Consider the following 15,642-nt stretch of genomic DNA (forward strand, 5'->3'; position numbering starts at 1 on the left):
GAATTCTACTGCATATTCCCCTTTATATAAGACAAAATTAGCTGTAATTTCTTGCTTGATGATGTGATGATCATGTAACATCTGTTCTGGCTGACGGTCTTGATATTTTATAGTCACGATGCCTGTGGTCTCCACTGAAGAATGTGCTTAATATATGTCGGCACGATGAACTTGGTCTCAGTTTATCCTCAAATGGTGTAAGTAATATTATTTAAAAATTGGAAGATCTGGAGTTTTTACATTTGATAGTGTAGGAAAGTGCTTTGTAAATTAACACAGTTAATCATAGTTAATAATAGTTAACTAGAGGGTGAGGAAAGAGTTTTCTGGCATGGTACCTATTTTGGCATTGATGCTGAACCCATGTTTATATTCAGAATCACTTTAAAATATTTTATGAGACAATCACTGGCCCCTAACATAAGTTGATTGTGCTGAAGGGACATTTTAAGATGCTAATTTCACTGACTTGATTATCTTGTATGTTTCCAGTTGTATAGGCAGGGGTATAATGAATGTATTGGCTGGCAAGGTTGGTTTCCTTATTTGTATAAAACATTAAAGAATTTGTGGCATGCCAGTTTGGAGTGGTTAATTGTTGTAATTATGGTAATTTCCAAAGGTGTTTAATGTCAATATTTCATTAAGTATTTTTCTTTATACTTTTTCTTTCCAGACAACCCATTTATTGAGGTTAAAACACCAATGAAATTGCCATTAAAATTTGTTTATATATATATGTGTGTGTGTGTATATATATGTGTGTACACACACACACACACACACACACACACACATGCATATACATACACGCAGTTGATCCTTGAACAGCTCAAGGGCTAGGGGTGCCAACCCTCCTCACAGCTGAAAAAAATCCACAAATAATTTTTGACTCCCCCAGAACGTAACTACTAATAGCCTACTGTTGACTAGAAGCCTTACTGAGAACATAAACAGTCAACACATAGTTTGTATGTTACATGTATAAAAACTATTTTTACCACAGAGTAATCAAATGTTATTTTTTTTTAAGATTTTATTTATTTATTTGACAGAGAGAGACACAGCGAGAGAGGGAACACAAGCAGGGGGAGTGGGAGAGGGAGAAGCAGGCCTCCTTCAGAGCAGGGAGCCTGATGCGGGGCTCGATCCCAGGACTCTGGGATCATGACCTGAGCCGAAGGCAGACACTTAACGACTGAGCCACCCAGGCGCCCCTGGTCTAGTCCTTTTTTCTTAAATGCCACTCTCCCTCTGCTGTGAAATGGCTATCACTTACATGGAGAGCTGTGAAACATAAATGTGTGTACGTGTGATTTATGTGCTACATTTAGGAACATGAATAAACTTTATTGAATCAGGACCATGGGGATCATTTAATTATAGATAGAATCAGAAATCTGCCTGGCCAAATGTTCACAGTTTTATATTTTTATAAAATAAAGTAGCTTAAAATTGCATTTGCCAAGATTTATTTCCCTTTCCTCACTTCTATTGTAATTGTCTGGTAACCTGAGAGAGGGGTTTGTGAGGACAGAGGGATACCACATTTTATTGAATTGAAGCTATTTTCAATTTATAAGACACATCATTTTTTATGTCTCATTATGTCACATTATTTTATCTGTCATCAAGGAAAAAAAACCCATAAAACTATGATAACAGTGCTAAGATGCCACCGATAATAAGATAGGTCGTGATTTCAGTGATGTTAAAATGGAGACAAATGTGAATTTTAGATCTGTGCAAGATACTCATCATCACTCTCACACAATTATTTTATTTGGGGTGTAACTTAGGACCTCTAGCTTTTTTAGAAGTCAGTATGAGAATCATTTGAATTGTGTGGCTTTTATGTGCAAATCCTGTTGGAGACATGTTCTAATGTGTCTCTTATTCTAAGAAGATAGGAAAATTTTCACTAGAGTATTACCTCTGGAAACAAGCAGAGTGCTTTCCGTGGGCCGAGAAGAAAAAGCCACGCTCCGCTCCATGTAACTCAAGTCCTTTCCCATGTGGCCTCCAGGAGCCGTTCCATTATGTTCCTTCTTTCCTGAAATTTTAATTTTTCTCTTTACTGATTATTCACTCTCCTAGGTTGTAACCTGAAAACACTTGGCTCAACCCTGATCCTTCCCCAAACTACTCTCACCTTTCTCTTTTCTCCCAGACCACCATCCGCTTCTTTCCCAGCATTGCCCGAGTCACAGGCACTCTTTCTCACCTCCGTTATTTATACCTCGGTGCTCTGCAGAAGATTTATCTCTCTGCTGTTTGACTGAAACTGCTTTCTCGAGGTCCCTAGTAGCCTTCTGGTTTCCTAAAGCTGGTAACCTCTTTTTAGTGCATTTGTTCAAACTCCTCTTTACGGCTCTCGCATTTGGCTTTCTCTGGCTCTCTCCTTCACACACACGGGCTGCAGTTTCTGTCTCTGTGCCAATTTTATAATCCCATGGTGCCAGATTTGCTTCCTATTTCATCTACTATATTATTAAAGGAATACTGAAACATGAAAAAAAGTGCTCCATAAATCTGTCACTCTAGTGTATTATTAATTATTTCCACATTTTGAATATTTGCATCCTTGGCTTGATCACATGCAAACCCTTTTTTATTTTATTTTTTTACCTCGTTGTAATCTTGGTAGACATATTGGGTTTTTTGTTTTTTGTTTTTTGTTTTTGTAGGCATATTGTTTTATTGTCTACCTTCACATGGTATCAATTATCTTCTAGGGGTCCACATTGTCTTCCTTATTGTTACATTATAGGACAGTAAATTAGAGATTATAGTTTTGATGCACTATAATTTTTTATATAGTATTTTTATTGTTAGGCAATTGACTCGTCTCCAGATTCTTTGTGCTTTGTTTAAAAAACATTGTAGCAGAGCATATATCCATTCATATAACCTTTTGCTTCTGTTATATTATTGACATAAGATCCATTTCCAGGAGTGCCATTGGTGACAAGCGTGATGAGCATTTTGCTAAACATCACCTATTTTTAAAGGTGTTATCCCAATTTACAATGCCACAAGCAGTTTTAATTCAGGCTTACTAGTATCAAAGATACAAGAATTATTTTCCTAACGTAGGGAAGGAAAGCTTTTCCCTTCTTCCATTCTAGGTCCTTTGGCTTTTCTAACAATTTAATTCTATTTTAAGACAGATTAACAGGAGAAAAACAAATTTAATTTCCTATGTATGGAAGTCCCAAAGATATGAGAAGCTCCTCAGCAGTCAGGCAATTGAGGCTTACAGTCCATTCTTTTTTTTTTTTTTTTTTTTTTTAAGATTTTATTTATTTATTTGAGAGAAAGAGAATGAGAGACAGAGAGCGTGAGAGGGAGGAGGGTCAGAGGGAGAAGCAGACTCCCTGCCGAGCAGGGAGCCCGATGCGGGACTCGATCCCGGGACTCCAGGATCATGACCTGAGCCGAAGGCAGTTGCTTAACCAACTGAGCCACCCAGGCGCCCATTGAGGCTTACAGTCCATTCTTACGAGCTAAGGGGTAGGGGACACGGGTCTGGGTCCCTAAGGGAGGGAAGACAAATCCCAGGAAGACTAGAAGAGCAGACGTTTGGTGAACAAATGTTTGCCAGGCCATGCAGGTACAACTTTTTCATATAAAAAGTTATCTTTGATATTGTCTTCCTGGTACAGGCCCTCTATCTAAATTCTTTTAGGCAGTTAAGGGAGAGGTAAAAGCAAAACAAAACAAAACACCTCTTTCTGAGTCTGTAGGCCTTGATTGCCTTCAGCTCAAAATAATCCACATTAGTGGAGCCAAAGTGGATTCTGCTGCACTTCAGTCTCACCTTTGAAACTTCCCTGAGAACTCTCAGGTTCAGAGGTTGAGTTGGTAGATTGCTCCATCTCGTTGGGTCAGTCTGTTAGTCCTGACAGTAGGTCAGGTCAGTTAAACTCATGTCAGGAAAACAGTCAGGTATTTAGTAAGAAACGGTTTTGTGGAAACAAAAGAAAAAACTGTGGTTAATTGGAGGAGATTGTAATCCCAGTTTCCGAGTTCTGAGAGTAGCCAGTTGAGACTTCTAGATGTCGGGCTTGAAGCGTCTTCAGATGCAGCAAGGGGAGGCAGTGCCAGTTTGGTGTAGATTTTCCTGGTTTGCAGCTGAATGTCTCTGGTGATCTTTCTGAGTGTCCTACGCAGCAAGAGGCATGGCGACTTTCTGTACATGCACTGTTATGGTGATTTTTGTGAAGTTTCCCCCATCTGCCCCAGGGGGCCCTGGCTTATCTGGTAACTACAGTAGAATCATGGGTGGGAAGAACGCTTCTTAGCAGCAAAACAAGATCCTTGTGAGTGGAACTGTGAATGGCCATTCACCTTTTAAATCTGGTAGGATCTTCTGCAAGTGGAGTTAGATGGGCTTTATGATTTAAGAGATGTTGCTGTCCACGGGACGTGAATTCTTTGTGGCTGGGGGCTCTGGGACATGCCCATAAAGGATATCGCGTAAGGAGGCCTGGCGCGGGCAGAGCCTGACTGTGGAGTGAGCCTCGCTGCAGTGCGGGCGCTGCTGCTGAATTCACTTCCTGGCTTGGAGCGTTCCCGCGAGTCACCTGTGTGTTGTGGGCCCCAAGATGGGGCTGGAGTGCTCTTTGTAAATCTTGCAGGGAAGGGGAAGCTAAAACAGGCAACTGGGTGTTGAAGGGATTTTTCTGAGGAGGGTGGAAGGGTTTGGGAGCTAAGGGGATTTGCTGAGGAGATGGGGCTGGATTTTAAGAGAGAGGATTTATGTTGGATGTGGGTGCCAGTTTTTGTACTGAGTCTAATTTCTGTTCTTTCATCTTATTAAGGCAGACTTTAAAGTTAGCCATTATATTCCTTTGTGTTCTCTTATTAATTTTGTCTTTCTGTAGGATGAGAGTGCTCTAAAAAATTTTTTTCTTTCACAGATAGCTGGTTCAGTATGGCCATCACCTGGCCATTGACAAGTAGGATCTTATATTAATCTCAGTAGTGATACAAACCATTAAGACTTTTTATGGCTTAACCGTGGAAACAAGAGGTGTCCCAAAAGAGGGTGCAAAAGATGCAGCCCTTAGCATATCCAGAGAGTTCTTTCCTAGAGTTAGCCTAGGAAAGGGAAGACCTTTGTCACAGGCAGTAAGAATGGTATAGTGGAAGAAATGAGACCTGGGAATCTGTGACATGGGGCAGGCTTTATCAGAATGGGACTTCTCTAGCACTAATAGGACAGTGAAGGTTGAGAAGACAAAGGCCCCTTATGGACCAGGACCCCGTATGACAAACCCCTAAAACCTGGCATGGCCAGACAAAGAGGATGCTGCTCGTGATTTTGTGTCTTGGAATCCTAGTCTGTTTGACTGGTCACCACCTGCACCTTTTGGATGGTGGAGACCAGCAAGAACATTCTCACTGGTCACAAAGCCAAGCTCTCTTAGAGCAAGACAAAAGGAAAACCTCAACTGGTTTTTACATAGGGCACCCACAGCAAAGTTTGTGTGAACAGACCCGGGTCTGGTGAGAACTGTGAACTCACCAGTCTGTGAGGCTGGCTTGAACAACAGGCTTATAGGACCTATGCTTGCATTCTGCCCTATGGTTTTTCTGCTTAGGACAAACAATGCAAAAGACAGAGATAAAAGAAACCAGTGATCATCTCTGAGAGGAAGGGGATCAAAAGAAAATAAGAGTACTCATAACAAATCATTACTAGAGTTGCTATACGCAAGGAACTGATTCACACAGAATTCATATTTTCTCCTGCTGATTTGAATTTCAGAAAAAAAAAATTCTTACCACTCTCACTTCCACATGACCCTGCAGGCAGAGACCCAGGGGACTGGTGTGGTAAGAATTCTTTCTTTCGGGGCGCCTGGGTGGCTTAGTCGTTAAGCGTCTGCCTTCGGCTCAGGTCATGATCCCAGAGTCCTGGGATTGAGCCCCGCTTCGGGCTCCCTGCTCAGCGGGAAGCCTGCTTCTCCATCTCCCACTCCCCCTGCTTGTGTTCCCTCTCTCCTATGTCTCTCTCTGTCAAATAAATAAATAAATCTTAAAAAAAAAAAAAAAAAGAATTCGTACTTTCTGTGGGATCCTGTCAGCTTCCGCAGCCCCAGAATATGTGTGATGTCCAGCCAGTGGACGTCGGGTGCCGAAACTGCAGTGGAGGAAATTTTTCGCTTTTACCTAGGTTCTTTGGCTGGTCTAATAATTAAATTGACGTAAGACAGACGAACAGGAGAAAAACAAATTTAATTTTGTATGTTTAAGAGCCCTGAGTATATGAGAGAGTCCCTGGCAGTCGGAATTGGGGCTTATATTCCATTCTTAGAAGCTAAGGAGAAGGGAACAGGGGTCTAGGGTCCTCAAGGGAGGGAAGACAAATCCCAGGAAGATGTGAAGAGCAGATATTTGGTAAACAAATGTTTGCCAGGCCACGCAGATAAGTCTTTCTGCTATAAAACATTTGCTATTAGCTCTCTTCCTAGTACAGGGCCTGTATTGAAATTCTTTTAGGTAGTTAAGGGATAGGTGAAAAAAACAAACAAAAAGACAACAAGAAAAACCCAACTCTTCCTGAGTCTGTAGGCTTTGAGTGCTTTCATTCACATGGCAAAGTGGCATATGTTGGGATCACATACTCTGCTTCCCTTCACTAGATAGTTATAAGTATACATGGGTAATTTGATAGTTCTAAAATGATGACTACATTTTTGCTTTAATGTGTATTTCTTGATTGTTAATGAGGGTGTACACTTCCGCATATGTTTAATATTGAATTTGTATTTTTTTAAAATTTATGTCAGTGTTTCATATCCCATTTCTCTATCTCATCATCTAGTACAAAAGACATAACAGAGATACCTATCTTAGACTGTAGAATTTCCAAATTGTCATCTTTTTAAACCATATATGCAGAGGTATTCCTGCTTATTCATAGTCTGGTGGCTTTTGCCAGTGTTGATGCTTTAAATTTTTACAACTCATCTAATGTGAAATGGACTTTTTCTCTCCTCATTATATAGAAATTTGCAGGAAAATGTAGCAACTTTTCCCCTGTGTTAACTGAACAGTTTTATTTAGTAGTACAAGTTATTCTCTTACATGGATAATTTTGAGGAAAATTTTGTTGTTGAATTGTGCCTAATATTTTTTTCTGCCTTCGCTTTTCTTTTGGAAATTTTTTAACAGGTAAGATAAAACTTAAGTTATTTAGATACCCTATGATAATTCTGGCCAATGAAAAATGGCTTTTGAGAACTTCGTGATAGTATTGACATTGACAGTAATTCAGAGACACATCCTTCTGTTTCTACCTTAACCAATTGCTAAGTAGTCTAGTTTCCCAGGTAGTTTAAGTTGATTTTGTTGTAGATTTTGATTGATGTTGTTTGTTGATTTTGTAATTAAATAAGTTACCTTATGGGGGACTCTGATCTCTCTCTGCAGTGCTAGTGTCACAACTGAGTGAATTTTTGCTGTAATCTGTGCACCATCCACATAGTTAAATCCTTCTTGAATATCTTACTCCTTGAAATTACCTTTCACTTGTTGTTACCTTTCTTTTACTGTCTTGAATTATGCGTATTTCCTAGAGTTCCATCCATCGTTGCTGTCTTCTTTTATATATTCTCTTTTGTGAGCTCAGCCCTCTTCCGTTTAACCTATTTCAAACCCACCTTAAACCACATCTCAAGCTCTGTCTCCCATGAATAGCCAGAGACCCATATTTTCTTTTTTTTTTTTATTTTTATTTTTTTAAAGATTTTATTTATTTATTTGAGAGAGAGAATGAGAGAGAGAGCACATGAGAGGGGGGAGGGTCAGAGGGAGAAGCAGACTCCCTGCTGAGCAGGGAGCCCAATGCGGGACTCGATCCCGGGACTCCAAGATCATGACCTGAGCCGAAGGCAGTCGCCTAACCAACTGAGCCACCCAGGCGCCCGAGACCCATATTTTCAACTCCTTTCTGGACTCTGCTTCTATAGCAGATTTGCAAGCTTAAGCGCCTGGCCAACAATGTCAATGAGTAAAAGCAGGCCTCAGGGTAAGAAAAAATATTTTTCTACACTAAGAAAAACAACAGAGTAAGTGGAGTGATAAATGGCCGTTGACATAGGCTCGGGGTCAGGAAGACAGAGTTGGGGACAGTGTGGAGGGGAGACCCCATGCAGGCTGTTTAGCTCCGGCCATTTGATGTTATGTGGGAATGTGAGCCCAAGGTTACCAGATCTCCCAGGTTTTTCTTTTTCTTTCTTTCTTTTTTTTTTTTTTTTAAGAAAAGCTGTAAATGAGGATTTGCTCGTTAAACAGTCTGAATTTTAAAGGATGGGTTGAATTTTTTAAAACACTATGTGGGCCAAAAAAAATATGTCTATGGACCAAGTTCAGTATATAGGCTCCTAGTTTATAAGCTCTTTCTGTAAAGGCACTTTATGTGTTCTGTGTTATTATTAAGCACTCCCCTGCCCATCTCCCATTCTTCTCTTCTGTCTCTGTTCATCTAATGCGAGAACCATCCACCCAGTTATTTAAGTGAGGAACTTCCAAATCATCATTGGCACCTTCTTACCTCATTGCTTTTTTATTTTGGAGAGAGATCTGGGTCAAGGGAAAAGCTTTTTATGAATGAAGGGAGATTTGGACTTGTAAATAGGTAGAAGGGACGAAGCCAAAGGGAGAGGATAATGGACAGAGCCCGGGATGTCCACTGGGGGTGGATCCAGGGTGTAGAATCCAGCTGCAGGACCTACATGATCTGCTGTGATCTACCCTTCATTACTTTTATTTCCCAATGATCTTATTTTAGCCAAAAACAATTATTTTCTCTTTTTTTGTGTGCAGATATTGTATTTCCTTGAATTTCTTGAGGAAATTTATTATCCTTTTAGAAACATGTTCTTTTTCACTTTAACTCTTTTTTTCTTTGGCATTCTTGAATTTGATGTTTCTTTCCATGTTGCAGATTTTTCTGGAGAGGATAGTGATTGTGTAGGGGAGGTAAAACTTTCCCTCTTAGGCTCTCTGGCTGGGCCTGAGAATTAAGTTGACATAAGACAAATTAGAAAAGCATACAATTTTTTTCTTTTCTTTTTGAAACATGTACATGGGAGCTTTAGCAGGAAAATGAAGACCTGAAGAACTGGGGCCTAAGCGTTTCTGTATTAGGTTGAACGAAGAGAATGATTATGGAAAAGAAACTAAAATGTATGGGGAGGCTAAAGTAAGATAATAGGCTTTCTTTTAAAAAGATTTGTTTGTACAGATTCTTCTCAGCCTCGACTTCCTATCTGGTGATCAGAATGTCCTTTTCTTCCAGGCACAGGAATGGGAGTTTTCATATGGGAGTTTTATCTCCTGTTCTCAGGAAGAAAAGGGGAGGTCATTGTGCCTTTCTTGCACTTGTGGTTTTTTTAAGTCAAAAAAGTCAGTATACCAAATCGAAGTGTTTTGAGGTGTCATGTTTTAAACTCCTTTGGTTGTTTATCATAGATTTATTTGTAGTAAATGATAGAGCCAAAAGGTTGAATTTGGCATTTGTCATAGAGTTTCTGTTTACCTGATTGTGCGTGTGGGCTCTGATTTACAGGAGCCATGGTGAGTGGGCCAGCCATAATGGTAGGGTGAGTTTTCCATAAGATGTGTGGGTTACTTGTCTTCTGAGTGCCGGTAAGCTTCATTATTAGTTATGTGGAACATTGTCTAGCTTCTCTCAGGTGTAGAATCCAGCTGCAGGACCTACATGATCTGCTGTGATCTACCCTTCATTACTTTTATTTCCCAAAAGTCCAAAGGATCACTGTGGGTGTTTCCATGGCTTTAATCCAGGGGCTAATACCACCCAATATGTTCTCACGGAGAAGGGACCGATGCTGGTGTCACATTCTTTAATGACTTGCCTCACCATCCAAGGTGTATTTTTGCTGACACTTGTTTGTTAGGTTTTCCTATAGTCTGCTGGGAACATTTATTTGAAGGTCTATCCTCTTATTTCTAAGGTGTCTATCAGTTCTGTTGAATTCCATTTTCAGTCTGCTTCAGTATGCTTTCTATTTCTTAGAATTTGTCACCACTCTGATCGCCTGTGCCATGTGTACTGGGATTTCCTGTAATTTCTGTGCATTTATTTATTTTTTAAAAGTATTTCTTACAAAATTTGAGATGGGAGGAAGGTCAAAAGGTAAATTTGTGAGTTATTAGCAGTTTTGAACCAGAAATCTTCTCTTTTCATACAGTTTTACCTTTCTGTTTTGGCTCATGCTGTTTTCCTTCAGTCCCCTCTCTGTGAACAGACCTCAAATGTAGTTTGCCATTTACTTTTGATAATTCTATGGCATTGCTCATAAGGTTCTTGGGCTTGGAAGGTTTTTGCCCTGTCATTCTGCCTGGGAAGTACTATTAGGGAAACTTACAGCTCAGTAGTAGTCCGACCTCAAGCCTAGGTTCAAAACTGGGATCCAGTACCACTTAGTAGCCATGTCACCTTGTAGAATCATACCTTTAGCTTCTCCGACCCCCTGAGAATTGTGGACAGCAGTAGTATCTGCCCCTTAATGGTGTTGTGAACATTTAGATGGGATAGACAAGGTCAAACACCTGCAACATAGTAAGTCCCGAAATACTGTTAGCTGAATTAAAAAGGTCAGCTGAATAAGTTCTGATGGTTTGAGGAATTCCTTCCTCAAGTTTGAGGAAACTTGACAGCTCTGCTGTGGTGCGGCCTTCTCTGTTTTGCCCAATTTCCTTCCTGCTCTCCTGCCCCTTCCCCAGACCCCAAGTTAGAACTCCTATTCCCCTGTTCTTGCTGCAGCATTTTGTCATACTGATACTGTGGTGCCCTTCTCGCAAGTCTGCTTCTATTTTAGTCGGTGGGGAGTGTGTCAGTCACTGGGTTTTTGTGGTCTTGTTTTCCTGGTAAACTGAATTAAATTAAGGTGTTTTTTTCTTTGTATGACCAAAACCTTTAAAACTTGTAGCGGGATTCTCATTTTGCCCAGTGTATCAATCAAGACTCTCTAGAGAAACAGAATCAATGTGTGTACATATTATACATATACATAAAATATATTTTCCCCCAGTTTGATTGAGAAATAATGGACATACATCACTGTGTAAGCTTAAGGCGCACAGCATGGTGGTTGATTTACATATACTGTGAAATGATTGCCATAACAGGTTAGCTAACGCCCATTTTCTCATGTAGGTAACAGACAAAAGAAAAGAGAGAAAAAAAGGAAAAAAATGTTTTTCCTTGTGATGAGAACTCTTAGGATTTACTCTCTGAACAACCTCCCCATATATCATACAGAGGTGTTACCTGTAGTCATCATGTTGTGTATTTCATCCCTAGTACTTATGTATCTTATAACTGGGAGATTGGAAGATTGTACCTTTTGACCACTTTCCTCCAATTCCCCCTCCCCGACCCTCTGCCTCTGATAACCATAAGTCTGATTTCTTTTTCTATGAATTTGGTTTTGTTTTGTTTTGTTTTAGATCTCACATATAGTATTTGTCTTTGTCTTTCTCTGACTTACTTCACCTAGCATAATGCCTTCAAGGTCCATCCATGTTATCACATATGATAGGATTTCTTCTTTTTTTGTGGCTGAGTAATATTCCATTGTAGATACACACTGCAGTTTGTTTATCCATTCATCCAGAGAAGGACACTTAGGTTTATTTTAAAGAAGTGGCTTATGCATTTGTGTGGGCTATAGGTCTGAAATCTGTAGGGCAGACCGGCAGGCTGAAAACTCGGGCAGAAGTTAATGCTGATGGTTTGAGGAATTCCTTTTTCTTTAGGAAACTTCAGTGTTTGGGAATAACGCCTTCAGCTAATTGGATGAGGCCTTCCCACATTATCAGGGATAATCTCTTTTACTTAAAGTCAACTGATTGTAGCTGTTCATCACATCTACAAAATACCTTCACAGCAAAACCTAAATTAGTGTTTGATTAAATAACTGAGCACTATCTAGTCAAGTTAACATAGGAAACCATCACACCTAATGTAGGCTTAACCAGTGTAGAAAGACACCATGTGATCGGATGAGCGTTCTGTCAGTAGATTTGAGGCCACCCATGCTGAGGTCATCAAACATCCGATTGAATAGTTACGCTTCAAGTTCTTAAAAATTCCGTTTTTAGTGGTAGTGGAGCAGGTGCGGTGATGGTAAGGTCTGTGCATGTTTATCCAAATTACCGGAGAAGGCTGTTCTTTCCCATTTTGAGTAGTTATAAATATGACATTTATGATTTGAGCCTGTTTCCTTCATGCTTATTTTTAGTGAAAAGATCTGTATATTGGCTGAATTTCAAAAGAACCTGGTTATTTAGAATTCAGGCCAAATGCACAGTTGTTACTGTAGAGAGGAAAGCAAACATTGCCTTCAGATTATTCAGTGTTCTCTAAAGGAAAGAATGACAAATTCATGTAGCAACATTATGGCTTAATAAATTAAGTGACTGGTAGACTGATACACTTAGGGCATACCCTTGAGAATGAAAGTGAATGCTTTCCCCGGCCTGCTGCTAGTGTGCGCCCCTGTACTTTGTTTTGTCTCTTACCCCCGTAATTGCTTCTTACATAAGGAAAAATTGTTACCTCTGCTTAAAATAGAAATCTCTTCTATGGGCTGTGGAATTGCTCTTTTTAAAATAACGCCGTTAGAAAGCAAACAAAATGAATTAGAGGTGAATCAGGTAGAACTGTCACTTGATGTCTCTATTTGACTTGCGACTCGTTTTAAAGATTTTGTACATATTCCTACCCATATAAAATATGGACCATAAGAGTCTAAGTTCTGAACACTATTTATGACATTTAAAATCAAGAAAAATATATCTTCAATGCCAAATTTAAATACGTAGGTTATGATTTTTTCCACATTGTTAAAGTATGTTAACCTTACTGTGTAAAGTAACTTTTGCTTTGAGGGTGGTTCCCTAGGGGTGCACCTCACTTGAACCCCCGGCCAGGTCAGGTTAGAAAATGGTGGGTGACATCAGTGTTGATCACTATTAGAGGTTTAATGCTACAACTCTGAGCAGTTGTGTTCATAGAGATGTTTCGTTTCTAATCTCATGGTATTGATTTGAAAAGTTATTTATTTTTGGAGAAAGTTATATTGTTGTAATACATATTTTTAAATGAATTAGTAGTCTAATTGATATGAGCCTAAGAGTAGCAGTCTCCTCCGTCCTGGTAGTGGACTGACAGAATAACGTTTTTTTTTTTTTTGTCTTTTCTTTACATATTTTTTCTTTTGAAAAACCACAGTGTGGATGATGCCTTCTCAAGTGTTTTAATTGCACTTTGGGAAATAAGTATCCTCTTCTTTAAGTAACAAACGAGATGTACAGTTTTTGTTTTGTTTAATCTAATGTTTGCCATGGGCGCAATATTGTGTTCAAAGCTATAGAGAATTATATTATTATCTCTTGGAGGACTTAATGGTCTATGTCTTGGAAACATCCGCAGTACGGAGCATAAAACCGTAGGAGGCTTTTAATGACTATTAAGTGGTATTGACCCAGCCTTTAGTGAGCTTGTAATCTAATTCGTTAAAATTTTGTATGTAACACATCCTTGTTGTACAAGTATTTAGGGAGATTGTCCCCTTGAATTTTTCCACACTCATGCATTTAGCATCAGAGTTCACTGATTTTGCTGTAAACAAAACCACATTTTATTTTCCTGTTCCACTGTTGGAATTTGGGTTGGTTGCACTTTTGTGTGGTTAGGAACAATTGTATTTGTCTCTGGGTGACAGTTCTCCTCCTGACCATAAACTGAGGAGTGGATTGTCGGCCAGTAAGATATGCCCATGCTTGACTGTTTTCCAAAAGTGATTGTACCAAGGTACAATTCCCACCTGAGAGTCTGAACGTTCGCCCTGCTCCGCAACTGCGCCACATGCTTGACAGTCAAGTTGATGGATGTGTAAACGTGCTTTTTGTTTCCCTAATTACTAAAGAAATACCGTTTTATGTATATAAGGACCTTTTATATTTTCTTTTATAACTTTCGTCCACTTTTCTCTTGGATTATCTTTCTTAGAAATTCATAAAAGATATATTCTAGATACTTATTGTTTTGTTGTTTATACGTTTTCTCATTTGTGGTTTAGCCTTTTTTTATGGTGACTTTTAGTGAACAGAAGTTTTTTATTTTAATGTAGAATGAATTTATTTTTCTTTATGGTTATTCTTTTTTATGTTGCTAACCTATTCTGAAGCCATAAAATATTCTTTTATTGTCTACTAAAAGTTTTATAATTCTGCCTTTTATATGCAAGTCTTTAGTTAAATTAGAATTGATTTTTCTGTAGAGAGTGGAATAGAGATTCAATTTAATTTTTCCCCCACATGAATGGACATATGTGCAAGTACCAGTATTAAATAAGTCGACCTTTCTGTATTAATCTACAATTCCTGCTGTGTTGAAACTGATAGTTTGTAGGGTAAGTGCCTCACCACCATCTTCTTCTTATGGAATATCTTGATTCTTCTTGAGCCTTTGACTTTTCATGTAAACTTTATATATTATCACCTTGTCTTGTGCCTTGGAAAATCCTGTGGATGTAGATGTGAGTGTGTGCACGTGTGTGTATGTATAAGCACATACACATGTATATTCCCCACCTCTGTTACTGTAAGTGTGTCTCGGAGTATTCCCCACTGGCAATGAACACATCTAGCACTTGGATTTTGATTTCTAAATACCACTTTCTGATAAAAGGAACCAGGGTTCCTTGGCTCATTTCAAGGAAAGAAAGTACAAAATGAGACTGAAACATCTATTTTCAGGAAGTAAGGAAATGCTCAGAGAGTGTTAGGGTCATATGAAAATGACCTGGAAGCCATCTTGAAGGGGTTTCCACTGGCCAGATCTGGGACAGGTTGGGCTACAAAATAAATAATGGTGGTAGTATATTATAAGAAAGAATAAGAGTGCAGGCATACCTCGTTTCATTGCGCTTTATTTTATTAGTATTCACAGATCATGTGTTTTCTACAAATTGAAAGTTTGTGGCAGCCCTGTTTGAGCAAGCCTTTCGGCTCCATTTTTCCAACTGCATTGGCTCACTTCATGTCTCTCTGGCACATTTTGGAAATTCTCACAATATTTCAAACTTTTTCATTATTATTACATTTGTTATGGTGATCTGTGATCAGGATAATTGTAACTGATATAATTGTTTTGGGCCTCATAAATCCTGCCCATGTAAGATGGTGAACTTAACTGATAAATGTTTGTGTGTTCTGACTGCTCCACTGACCAGCCCATACCGATCGCCGTCCTTCTCTTCGGGCCTCCCTACTCCTGGAGACACAACACTTTGACATTAGACTAATTAATAACCTTGCAATGGCCTCTAAGTGTTCAAGTGAGAGGAAGAGAGACATGTCTCTCACTTTACATAAAAAGCTAGAAACGATTACGTTTAGTGAGGAAGGCATGTGGAAAGCTGAGATAGGCCAAAAGCTAGGCTTCTTGTGCCAAAAGCCAAGTTGTGACTGCAAGGGAAAAGTTCTTGAAGGAAATTAAAAGTGCTACTTTGGTGGACACAAGAATGATAAGAAAATGAAACAGCCTTACTACTGCTGATATGGAGAAACTTTTAGTGGTCTGGATAGAAGATCAAA

At 39.2% G+C, this 15,642-nt stretch overlaps 1 protein-coding gene across 32 annotated transcripts in view; it reads left to right on the top strand.

Moving 5' to 3' along the window:
• The window catches only part of SIPA1L1 (signal induced proliferation associated 1 like 1), a 385,985-nt gene that overhangs the window by 161,352 nt on the left and 208,991 nt on the right, over positions 1-15,642 (top strand). For 27 of the 32 annotated variants that reach the window (XM_032405449.1, XM_032405459.1, XM_032405458.1 and 24 more), the window contains one exon: positions 114-197. The exons of the other annotated variants lie outside the window; for them this stretch is intronic. The gene's annotated coding sequence lies outside the window, so the exon portion shown is untranslated. The remainder of the gene's footprint in view (positions 1-113; positions 198-15,642) is intronic. 32 annotated transcript variants of the gene reach the window in all.

Source organism: Phoca vitulina, unplaced genomic scaffold (genome assembly GCF_004348235.1).
Source record: "Phoca vitulina isolate PV1807 unplaced genomic scaffold, GSC_HSeal_1.0 scaffold7, whole genome shotgun sequence".
In the NCBI taxonomy this organism is placed as follows: domain Eukaryota; kingdom Metazoa; phylum Chordata; class Mammalia; order Carnivora; family Phocidae; genus Phoca; species Phoca vitulina.